Source organism: Aegilops tauschii, chromosome 6, assembly GCF_002575655.3.
Source record: "Aegilops tauschii subsp. strangulata cultivar AL8/78 chromosome 6, Aet v6.0, whole genome shotgun sequence".
NCBI lineage: Eukaryota > Viridiplantae > Streptophyta > Magnoliopsida > Poales > Poaceae > Aegilops > Aegilops tauschii.
The window spans coordinates 186,725,065-186,738,373 of NC_053040.3; the positions used below are offsets into that span (position 1 = coordinate 186,725,065).

Sequence of the window (13,309 nt, forward strand, 5' to 3'; positions counted from 1 at the left end):
AGCATGGATTTTCTTCATGCGCTTTACACCAATATGACCTAAACGGCAGTGCCACAAAAAAGTTGCACTATCATTATTAACTTTGCATCTTTTGGCTTCAATATTATGAATATGTGTATCACTACGATCGAGATTCAATAAACCATTCACCTTGGGTGTATGACCATTGAAGGTTTTATTCATGTAAACAGAACAACAATTATTCTCTGACTTTAAATGAATAACCGTATTGTAATAAACATGATCAAATTATATTCATGCTTAACGCAAACACCAAATAACATTTATTTAGGTTCAACACTAACCCCGAAAGTATAGGGAGTGTGCGATGATGATCATATCAATCTTGGAACCACTTCCAACACACATCATCACTTCACCCTTAACTAGTCTCTGTTCATTCTGCAACTCCCGTTTCGAGTTACTAATCTTAGCAACTGAACTAGTAACAAATACTGAGGGGTTGCTATAAACACTAGTAAAGTACACATCAATAACATGTATATCAAATATACCTTTGTTCACTTTGCCATCCTTCTTATCCGCCAAATACTTGGGGCAGTTCTGCTTCCAGTGACCAGTCCCTTTGCAGTAGAAGCACTTAGTCTCAGGCTTAGGTCCAGTCCTGGGCTTCTTCACTTGAGCAGCAGCTTGCTTGACGTTCTTCTTGAAGTTCCCCTTCTTCCCTTTGCCCTTTTTCTTGAAACTAGTGGTCTTGTCAACCATCAACACTTGATGCTTTTCTTGATTTCTACCTTCGTCGATTTCAGCATCACGAAGAGCTTGGGAATCGTTTCCGTTATCCCTTGCATATTATAGTTCATCACGAAGTTCAAGTAACTTGGTGATAGTGACTAGAGAACTCTGTCAATCACTATCTTATCTGGAAGATTAACTCCCACTTGATTCAAGTGATTGTAGTACTTAGACATTCTGAGCACATGCTCACTAGCTGAGCTATTCTCCTCCATCTTGTAGGCAAAGTGCTTGTCAAAGGTCTCATACCTTTCAACATGGGCATGAGTCTGAAATACTAATTTCAACTCTTGGAACATCTCATATGCTCCGTGGCATTCAAAACATCTTTTAAGCCCCGATTCTAAGCCGTAAAGCATGGTGCACTAAACTAGCAAGTAGTCATCATATCAAGCTTGCCAAACATTCATAACGTTTGCATCTGCTCCTGCAATCGGTCTGTCACCTAGCGGTGCATCAAGGACATAATTCTTCTGTGCAGCAACGAGGATAATCCTCAGATCATGGATCCAATCCGCATCATTGCTACTAACATCTTTCAACTTAGTTTTCTCTAGGAACATATCAAAAATAAAATAGGGGAGCTAAACGCGAGCAATTGATCTACAACATAGATATGCTAATACTACCAGGACTAAGTTCATGATAAATTTAAAGTTCAATTAATCATATTACTTAAGAACTCCCACTTAGATAGACATCCCTCTAATCATCTAAGTGATCACGTGATCCATATCAACTAAACCATGTCCGATCATCACGTGAGATGGAGTAGTTTTCAATGGTGAACATCACTATGTTGATCATATCTACTATATGATTCACGCTCGACCTTTCGGCCTCAGTGTTCCGAGGCCATATCTGCATATGCTAGGCTCGTCAAGTTTAACTTGAGTATTCTGCGTGTGCAAAACTGGCTTGCACCCGTTGTATGTGAACGTAGAGCTTATCACACCCGATCATCACGTGGTGTCCCGGCATGACGAACTTTCGCAATGGTGCATACTCAGGGAGAACACTTATACCTTGAAATTTAGTGAGAGATCATCTTATAATGCTACCGTCGAACTAAGCAAAATAAGATGCACAAAGGATAAACATCACATGCAATCAATATAAGTGATATGATATGGCCATCATCATCTTGTGCCTTTGTTCTCCATCTCCAAAGCACCGTCATGATCACCATCATCACCAGCGTGACACCTTGATATCCATCGTAGCATCGTTGTCGTCTCGCCAACTATTGCTTCTACGACTATCGCTACCGCTTAGTGATAAAGTAAAGCAATTACATGGCGATTGCATTTCATACAATAAAGCGACAACCATATGGCTCCTGCCAATTGCCAATAACTCCGTTACAAAACATGATCATCTCATACAATAAAATTTAGCATCATGTCTTGACCATATCACATCACAACATGCCCTGCAAAAACAAGTTAGACGTCCTCTACTTTGTTGTTGCAAGTTTTACATGGCTGCTACGGGCTGAGCAAGAACCGTTCTTACCTACGCATCAAAACCACATCGATTTTTCGTCAAGTATGTGATGTTTTAACCTTCAACAAGGACCGGGCGTAGCCACACTCGATTCAACTAAAGTTGGAGAAACTGACACCGGCCAGCCACCTGTGTGCGAAGCACGTCGGTAGAACCAGTCTTGCGTAAGCGTACGCGTAATGTCGGTCCAGGCCGCTTCATCCAACAATACCGCCGAATAAAAGTATGACATGCTGGTAAGCAGTATGACTATTATCGCCCACAACTCACGTGTGTTCTACTTGTGCATATAACATCTACGCATAAACCTAGCTCTGATGCCACTGATGGGGAACGTAGTAATTTAAAAAAATTCCTACGCACACGCAAGATCATGGTGATGCATAGCAACGAGAGGGAGAGTGTTGTCTATGTACCCTCGTAGACCGTAAGCAGAAGCGTTATGACAAGGCGGTTGATGTAGTCGTATGTCTTCACGATCGACCGATCCTAGCACCGAAAGTACGGCACCTTCGTGATCTGCACACGTTTGGCTCGGTGACGTCCCACGAACTCATGATCCAGCAAAGTGTCGAGGGAGAGCTTCGTCAGCACGACGGCGTGATGACGGTGATGATGAAGCTACCGGCGCAGGGCTTCGCCTAAGCAGTACGACGATATGACCGAGGTGGATTATGGTGGAGGGGGGCACCGCACACGGCTAAGAGATCAATGATCAACTTGTGTCTATGGGGTGCCCCCTCCCCCGTATATAAAGGAGTGGAGGAGGGGGAGGGCCGACCCTCCTATGGCGCGCCCCATGGGGAGTCCTACTCCCACCGGGAGTAGGATTCCCCCCTTCCATGTAGTAGGAGTAGGAGAGAAGGAAGGAGGAGAGAGGGAGAAGGAAAAGGGGGGCGCCCCCGCTTCCTAGGCCAATTCAGACTAGAGGGGGAGGGGGTGCGCGGCCTGCCCTGGCCGCCCCTCTCTCTCTCCACTAAGGCCCATAAGGCCCATTACACTCCCCGGGGGGTTTCGGTAACCCCCGGGTACTCCGGTATATGTCCAAACTCACTCGGAACCCTTACGATGTCCAAACATAGTCATCCAATATATCGATCTTTATGTCTCGACCATTTCGAGACTCCTCGTCATGTCCGTGATCATATCCGGGACTCCGAACTACCTTCGGTACATCAAAACACATAAACTCATAATGCCGATCGTCACCGAACGTTAAGCGTGCGGACCCTACGGGTTCGAGAACTATGTAGACATGACCGAGACTCATCTCCGGTCAATAACCAATAGCGGAACCTGGATGCTCATATTGGTTCCTACATATTCTACGAAGATCTTTATCGGTCAAACTGCATAACAACATACGTTGTTCCCTTTGTCATTGATATGTTACTTGCCCGAGATTCGATCGTCAGTATCTCAATACCTAGTTCAACCTCGTTACCGGCAAGTCTCTTTACTCGTTCCATAATGCATCATCCCGCAACTAACTCATTAGTCACATTGCTTGCAAGGCTTATAGTGACGTGAATTACCGAGAGGGCCCAGAGATACCTCTCCGACAATCGGAGTGACAAATCCTAATCTCGTTCTATGCCAACTCAATAAGTACCATTGGAGACATCTGTAGAGCACCTTTATAATCACCCAGTTACGTTGTGACGTTTGGTGGCACACAAAGTGTTCCTCCGGTATTCGAGAGTTGCATAATATCATAGTCATAGGAACATGTATAAGTCATGAAGAAAGCAATATCAGCATACTAAACGATCAAACGCTAAGCTAACGGAATGGGTCAAGTCAATCACATCATTCTCTAATGATGTGATCCCGTTAATCAAATGACAACTCATGTCTATGGTTAGGAAACTTAACCATCTTTGATTCAACGAGCTAGTCAAGTAGAGGCATACTAGTGACACTTTGTTTGTCTATATATTCACACATGTACCAAGTTTCCGGTTAATACAATTCTAGCATGAATAATAAACATTTATCATGATATAAGGAAATATAAATAACAACTTTATTATTACCTCTAGGGCATATTTCCTTCATGAGACTCATCACCAAAGCTAATACCAACAGTTTGCTTCTGACAGTCTATCTTAGCATTAACTGTATTCAACAAAGGTCTACCAAAGATAATGGGACAAAACTCATCTTGTGGGGAACCAAGAACAAGAAAATCAGTAGGGTATTTTATTTTCCCACACAAGACTTCAACATCTCTAACAATCCCAATTGGTGATATGGTGTGTCTATTAGCGAGTTTAATAGTAACATCTATGTCTTATAACTCTCCAGGTGCTATGTCTTTCATAATTTCTTGATAAAGGGTGTAAGGAATAGCACTCACACTAGCACCCATGTCACATAAACCGTGATAACAGTGATCTCCTATTTTAACTGAGATGACAGGCATGCCAACAACAGGTCTATGTTTACCCTTTTTATCAGGTTTGACAATTCTAGCAGCTTCTTCACAGAAGTAAATAACATGCCCATCTATATCTTCTAAGAGATCTTTAACCATATCAATGCTAGGTTCTACTTTAATTTGTTCATCAGGTTTAGGTGTTCTAATATAGCTTTTGTTAACCATAGTTGAAACTTTATCATGTCCCTTTATCCTAACAAATGATTCACAAAAGGAGGCTACTATCTCAGAGTCAAGTCCATATTTAGTGCTAAACTTTTGAAAAGCATCGGTATCCATAAAAGATTTAACACAATCATATTTAATTTTAATACCTGACTCTTTACCTTCGTCGAGTTCCCAATCTTCAGAGTTGCGTTTAATTCTTTCCAAAAGATCCCACCGGAATTCAATAGTCTTCTTCATAAAAGAACGAGCACAAGAAGTATCAAGCATGGTTTGATCATTACGAGAAAGCCGAGCATAAAAATTCTGGATAATAATTTCTCTTGAGAGCTCATGATTGGGGCATGAATATAACATTTACTTAAGGCTCCCCCAAGCTAGGGCAATACTTTCTCCTTCACGAGGCCAAAAATTATATATATAATTCCGATCACGATGAACTAGATGCATAGGATAATTTTTTTGGTGGAACTCCAATTTCAATCGATTCCAATTCCATGATCCAATAACATCGCATAACCTATACCATGCCAATGCTTTTCCCTTCAAAGATAAAGGGAAAACCTTTTTCATAACTTGATCCATGGGTAAACCTGCAAGCTTAAACAATCCACAAATTTGTTCTACATATATCAAGTGCATATCAGGATGTTCGGTTGCATCTCCTGCATAAGGATTAGCTAGCAGTTGTTCTATCATACCCGAAGGAATTTCATATTCAACATTTTCAATAGGTGCAGTAGGTTGAGGGGTAACTAATTGTGGTTTCGGACGAGGTGAAGATACCCCGAACAAACCCCTCAAAGGATTGTTTTCCATAGTATCAAGTAACAATAAATTTCAGCACACTATATAAATGTTTCCTTACTAAATTCCACTTACCAAAGGCACTTCACTCCCCGGCAACGGCGCCATAAAATAGCCTTGATGACCCACAAGTATAGGGGATCAATTATAGCTCTTTTGATAAGTAAGAGTGTCAAACCCAACGAGGAGCAGAAGGAAATGACAAGTAGTTTTCAGTAAGTTAATGTCTGCAAGTGCTGAAATTGTAAGTAGCGGAGTAGTTTGATATCAAGATAACTTGTAACGAGCAAGTAACAATAGTAGTAATAAAAGTGCAGCAAGGTAGCCCAATCCTTTTGAGGCAAAGGACAGGCCAAAACGGTCTCTTATGATAAGCAAAGCGTTCTTGAGGGTACACGGGAATTTCATCTAGTCACTTTCATCATGTTGGTTCGATTTGTGTTCGCTACTTTGATAATTTGATATGTGGGTGGACCGGTGCTTAGGTGTTGTTCTTACTTGAACAAACCTCCTACTTATGATTAACCCTCCCGCAAGCATACGGAACTACGAGAAAAATATTAAGAATAAATTCTAACCATAGCATTAAACTTTTGGATCCATTCGGTCCCTTACGGAATAGCCATAACCTGGGGTTTAAGTTTCTGTCACTCTCGCAACCCACCATCTAATTGCTACTCCACAATGCATCCCCTTAGGCCCAAATATGGTAAAGTGTCATGTAGTCGACGTTCACATGACACCACTAAGGGAATAACAACATATATACTATCAAAATATCGAACACATATCAAGTTCACATGATTACTTGCAACATGATTTCTCCTGTGATCTCAAGAACAAAAGTAACTACTCACAAATGATAAACATGCTCATGATCAGATAAGTATTAAATAGCATGTTGGATCTGAACATATAATCTTCCACCAAATAAACCATACAGTAATCGACTACAAGATGTAATCAACACTACTAGTCACCCACAAGCACCAATCTATAGTTCCGGTAACAAGATTGAACACAAGAGATGAACTAGGGTTTGAGATGAGATGGTGATGTTGAAGATGTTGATGGAGATTGCCCTCCTCAAGATGGGAGAGTTGTTGATGATGATGATGACGATGATTTCCCCCTCCAGGAGGGAAGTTCCCCCTGAGGAATTGCTCCGCCGGAGGGCTAAAGTGTTCCTGCCTCGAGGCGGCGGCGCTTCGTCCCGAAAGTCCTCCTCTTATTTTTTCTAGGTCAAAATGACCTATATACTAGAAGATGGGCACCGGAGGTGGGCCGAGGAGGCCACAACCCACCAGGGCGTGCCTGGGGGCCATGGCGCGCCCAGGTGGGTTGTGCCCACCTGGTGGCTCCCCTCTGGTAGTTATTCGCTCCAGTATTTCTTATATATTCCATAAAGAATCCCCGTGAAGTTTCAGCACATTTGGAGTTGTGCAGAATAGGTAGCCTGACGTAGCTTTTTCAGGTCCAGATTTCCAGCTGCCGAAATTCTCCCTCTTGGTGTGTACCTTGTTAATTATGAGAGAAAAGGCATTAGAATCACTCCAGAAAGCATTATTATGGGTAAAAACATCTAACTATCTCTACTCTTATAAAAGATCGAGTTGGTGATGATGGTGTGCCTGCCATCCTACAATATAGACTATCCGATCTATATCTAACGGATAGAAAGCAAACTATGATAATTTTGCAAAAAGATACCTGCACCCCTCTCCACATTTGCAGATAAGGCCTTCACTCTTTCATCCTTATGTCCCACAACCTCATTGTTGAGCAATTAAAAAAAGGAAGCCTCCGGAACAATCTGGCATGGTGGCCGCTGCATTATGCTGTGTGGATTGTGCTACTGACAAAGAACCTCATTGTTAGTGATTTGTAAAAATTGCATTCCCAGTTCATATTATGGCGCCTTAAACACAATAATTTTTTAAAAGAAATTACAGTAAACATGTTGGAGTGTAGCTCTGTGCAACATTTCATGACAGGAATAACATTAATGGTGATCTGGACATAGAAAAACCCGATACTTTTATAAAGATTCTACAGTAATGATTTTGTTTAATTTTGTGCAAATCATCACGAATGTTATTTCTTCACCAAGTTTTTCACACAACTAGAACCATAGAATATGCAATTTTGTTTGGGAGCAGGATTGAATAATTTATAAAAAATATTTCTAGTTTTTTTACACATGGGATTACTCCCGCATGGATCAATCACAACAGATGTTTTTTGTAAAATAAATGCATCTTGGTGTTCCATGCAACGCATGGGCATCTTGCTAGTTATATATAAGGTACTTTACGGCTAACCAAAAAAAAGGAATTACACTAGAAATTACCACAAAAATTAGAAACATCTAGCCATTTATTTAATAGACAAAAAAATTACAGTCATCCGATCTAAGCAAAGGAAAATTAATTACCCACCTTTGCCATTACATATCCTACCAATTCACTAAAAAAACTCTTCCTTAGGCCTAAATGTGGACCGAAAGTGGGATGCATACCATGTAGAAGTGCATGTTCTAGCCAATGCAACCAAAAGACCGATCTGATGAAAGAGACTAGGCAGCACATTATATGTCAACAATATCCCTTCACGTTCATAACTAAATATTAATAAACTCATGCCTCTATCTCTTCATGTTCCTACCTGAATAATAAGTAATCGTTTCCCTAAAAAAACACCTCATGTCCATATCTCTTCACGTTCTTAGATTGAGGATGCATCGTCACGTTCGTTCCGTCGAAAGAAGTCTTGCCAAGACATTCGGTCCAAAGAAGCCGCCAAGATGTTCTGCGGATCAAGATCGACCCGATGGTAGCCGCCCAAAGCAAGATCGCATACCTAAAACTACAAGTTTGCACGCACACGTACTGCAACCAGATAAATTCAATCAAGCAGCCTGCTTGCCTACTTGCTTCTACGTGTGCTGAATTGATCAAGCAGGTTTAAAAACTAACAGCATATCAGCGCCATCGGCCACGAAGACATGCAGCATGCACATGGCCAGCTGATGGAGCTAGGCAACCTGTAGTTACATATTCTAGCTAGCACATGTCTTCCCTTTTGATTGATGTTTCAACTAGCACATGTCTTCCCTTTTGATTGATTTTTGATTGATGTTTCAACTAGCACATGTCTTCCCTTTTGATTGATTTTTGATTGATGTTTCAACTAGCACATGTCTTCCCTTTTGATTGATGTTTCAATTTTGGCTGTACCATGACCGTAAACCCTCTCTAAACCCTGCATTGCCTCAATGTTTCAGCCCTATATTCTTCCTCCTCTCTGGTCTTGAATCAATGGATCCAAAGAAAAGAAGGACAACAAGCAGATATGGCTAGAAGGCACAGGCCGACCCCTCTGAGGTGGCTCAACAACGACAGGCAGCATGAGCCACAGCCAAATCCAAAGCCAACGTAAGTACTTGATCGATTCTCTCATACCATCCAGGCCTACCCTGGTCATTGCATGCACAACCTTTTGTTTTTGCTCTTCAACTCTTTTTTTGTTACCATAATTGTTCTATTCATTAATTATTAACAAAACACACGTAGAAGTTGATACTCGATGCCAAAATATACATAAGCATCATCAAGTTGATTCTTTTGTCACATGCATGGTACATGAAAGGAGAATATGCATCAGACAATAAAGTATTGGTTCCTGGCCATTAGTGTCCATGAACATCTCATCCAATAGAATTTTGTGCCCAAGATGTTCATTATTGTGCCTTTCTTAATCAAACTTCGGAATAGCTATTTTCTTGTCAACATTCACGGTTGTCCAATAAGCATCTTCTAATCCTTTTGCACCTACAGACATCTTTGTGCTCAGATCTGATAACTTTTAGTATCTACTACATAGTAATAGTAATTTCAAAGTCACCTGACAAATATCAAAATTATAATTGACCTCTTTGGCTCAAGGTCTGCATGATGACATGGAGAAAACAAGCAGTGTTCGCTTGTGACACAATAAGCATTGTTTTCTTGATCTTAAACATTGGTGGTTGTTGCCTCCTTTCTATTATCTACGGTATTTTGATTGTCTGTTTATGAAGTACATAATATAGGCAGATAAACTTTTATATAAAAACTGCAAAATTAAAATGCATCTCACTTCGTGGTTACACCCAAACTGCTAGAAACTAACAATGATAAAACTTTTGGACTGAGGGTAAAGCATTCTGCATGTGATTCTACTTGTCTCATTGTCAAAGTTCACACCATGCACATATCCAATTGAAGGGAAGAATAAATTAGGTCCTGCAACTGATAAACAATAGTCCATAGAACACCGTCAAGCAACCTTGGCTAAACTCTGAAACTCCTCTCCTACTAACGGCACCTCCCTGAAAGACTTCAGGAACAAGTCCTTTATGTTCTTCCTCTACAAATTCAAAAGAATTTCTACAACTGAAGTTTTGGACCAGGCCGGTTCTAAAAATTTGGACGATTGAACTATTACCCTCTGTTATTCTAAGACATGTGTCCACTCAGCTGACCACCAGCCCGGCTTAATCGTCTTCACCATGAAAGCAAACTTCAGACATCAGCGAGATTTATGTTCTTTTGCTAGAGTAAGTTACTCAAATTATCTAAGCAATTTTAAAGTTATGTATATAACTTTTTACATTACTTCTACATGGTTAAATTCTTTCAGTGGTGAGAAGATAGGGATCACTCTATGGGCAAAACTTTTTGGAAGTATGGTTAATGGAGGTTTTGCACAAACAAACGATCATCACTGTCACTACAAAATTTATCAAAAAAATAGAAGTTCAGAGTTCTCACTATTGATTTATTTTGCATATGTTGCTCATCTTAATATTTAATTCTGCAAATTCTATTGATATTACTTCTTCCTTTCTCATATGTACTTAGATTTATTTTAGTCTCAAAGAATTAAAAAATAGGCTTTTGTTTATAATAACAATAGATGTGAAAAGGAGGCATACTCAATTGAAGATGTACATCCGTAACATGTCTGATCTGCATAATCATTCCCGAAAATGAACACATCCTTATGATAGACCTGCACCTCTCCAACTCGGGATTTCACTTTTTTGCTCTTCATATTCAATGAATGACTACAAACATAAGGACAAACACTTGGTAGAAACAGCAAATAAATGAGATCAAAGAATTCGCTATCTAAAGAGGTGCTCAAACTATAATACAGAAAGGAATGAAGTTGCTAATAAACAAAAGAACTAATTTTTAAGGGGGGTTACACTATGAACCTACTAACTAGCAGCAACCATGGACTGTATGACTGTTGGAATCTCCACTGTACAGCAGGACTAAATGGCCAGGATAGCAAAACTCGGTAGTGCTTTACACATATTCTGCTTCACAGCATCAAACATGGAGAGCCAGAACCGATTAAACTCAACTAATCATGCATTATCAATTTTATATTCCACCGAATGTTGAGAGCATCAGATCATCGTTATATTTCATATGTAGAATGCAATCATACCTAATTTTACTACTCAGTTATTAAAATTAATTTGTCTTTGGGAAATATTAAAACTATAGCTAATCACAAATACACTAATGACAAACTGCGATTCCGGTCTCACGCCCTGAAAAAAGTGGACGGCACATAAACTAATTAACAATTTGCCTTAAGCTGTGTTCGGCATCCAGACTTACTAATATCTCATTTCAATAGCAGCCAATATATACCATTTGTCACTGTTAAGAAATACCTTAAAGTACATTGGTTCAGTCGTACAAAGACAGAAAAAGGAAAACGGAGAGGGGGGACCTGCAGGTGGAACAATGCGATGCTGAAGTGGGGTTGTGGCTATCGAGGTTGAAGACGATGCGCGGCGTGCTCGCTTGGGGACAGCAACGACGCCTCCGGCCCGGCGCTCGGGGACGGAGATAACACCCCCAGGATCCCCACAACCACAATCTGCAAGAGCTAAGGGGAACGAGATCCGCACCTTCATCGCATCAATCGTAGCCTACTGCAACTGCACCGTCGAGTTAGACGAGCTCGCATCCTCCCTCAGGCAGCTGATATCAGGGCCATACTACCCGTTGACGGCCTGGGAGATCGACGACGCACGCGGGCAGCCAAACTATGCGCAGTCCCAGCCACGAGGTGTGTGAGTGAGAACCACGAAGTATGAGAGGAGACCGAGGGGAGCTTCGAGGTGATCCTCACATATGCGGCGGACCCAGGCTGGCTCATCCTTTTCCATGGCTGGGAGCTCCCGAGAAGAAAAGAAGACTTTTTTCCCCACGGTGTTCCAAGTTCAAGAGGACTTTTTTTGGAAAGGGAGAAGACAAGAACACTCGAGAATGGACAAAATGAAGGTTCATGTTGGTGGGAACCTGTAGCCACACTACGATTTTTAATGTACATGTAGCCACTCCACGTGTTGATAGTCTGGATAGTTGTTAGATGGAACTCTGCTTAGGTGAAAAGATTAGCCAACAATGGTACTACTTACGGTGTAGTACGTGTTTGAATTAACTCAATCAAATGTTTATCAAACACCCCTAAAAAATCAAATGTCTATCAAACAAGAAAGTGCCAGCATGAACCATTTTAGTATATACATGTTGTATTAAAATTAAGACAGTTATTTTGGGACCGAATAAGTATATCAAATTCAAACACTAAAAATATGTTCAATGTCAATTAAAAAGAGAAGGTGAGACATAATTGACTAATACTCCCTCCGTTCCATAATGTAGTACTCCCTCCATTCTTAAATATAGGTCTTTTTAGAGATTTCAACAAGTGACTACATACGGAGCAAAATGAGTGAATCTATACTCTAAAATATGTCTATATACATCCGTATGTGGTTGTCCATTTCAAATCACTAAAAAGACTTATATTTAGGAACGGAGGGAGTACGACATTGCATAAATTTAACCAATGTGACCGAGTGCGGCGGGAGCAAAAATTATACCATTGAATTCGTAAGTTCAATGGTATAATTTTTGCTCCCGCTGCAGTCGCCCACGTTGATTAAATTAATTCAATGGTATAATTTTTGCTCCCGCTGCAGTTGGTCACGTCGATTAAATTTATGATCAAACTTGAATCTCGAAAAGCGCGAGTGCACTATATTATGAAATGGAGGGAGTATCAAGAACACACATCTACACTAACAGGTTAATATGTCAATCTTATACATCATTAGCAAATATACATATGGAAAATGCTACATATATAAATTGCGCCCTAGGAATAATTGTGAAAAGTTAGTATAGTATCCATAACAAGCAAGTACATGATTATATATATTTATATATGGATGAGAAAACAAAATATTCTCAGAAAATAATATGTTTAAAAAATGCCCATAATTGTGATTTGTGAATGCACTCACATTTCATTCGATTTTTCTTTAGATCAATAAAATAATGTGTTCTACTGATAAAACTTTATAAAATTTTAGCATGCACATCGGCCGGGCCACTTTACTAGTTATAAATAACAGTAAGAAAACATGATGCAAAATGGGCGTATCACTTATCAGTGCGGTGTCGAGCCCCCAAGTGATTAAGCGGCTGTCATTTGGCACGTGACAGCCATTTGGGAAGAAGATTCACCCTGCATGACACCCGTCCAGAGGCGTGTCATGCAGAC

At 40.4% G+C, this 13,309-nt stretch overlaps 1 long non-coding RNA gene across 1 annotated transcript; it reads right to left on the reverse strand.

The window, feature by feature from the left end:
* Positions 1-6,549: 6,549 nt before the first annotated feature.
* Positions 6,550-12,015, reverse strand: LOC120966353 (uncharacterized). The gene is made up of 2 exons (XR_012187520.1): positions 7,385-12,015; positions 6,550-7,191 (listed from the first exon to the last, which is right to left on the reverse strand). It is a non-coding gene; the product is annotated as an uncharacterized lncRNA (long non-coding RNA).
* Between the last annotated feature and the right edge of the window lie 1,294 nt (positions 12,016-13,309).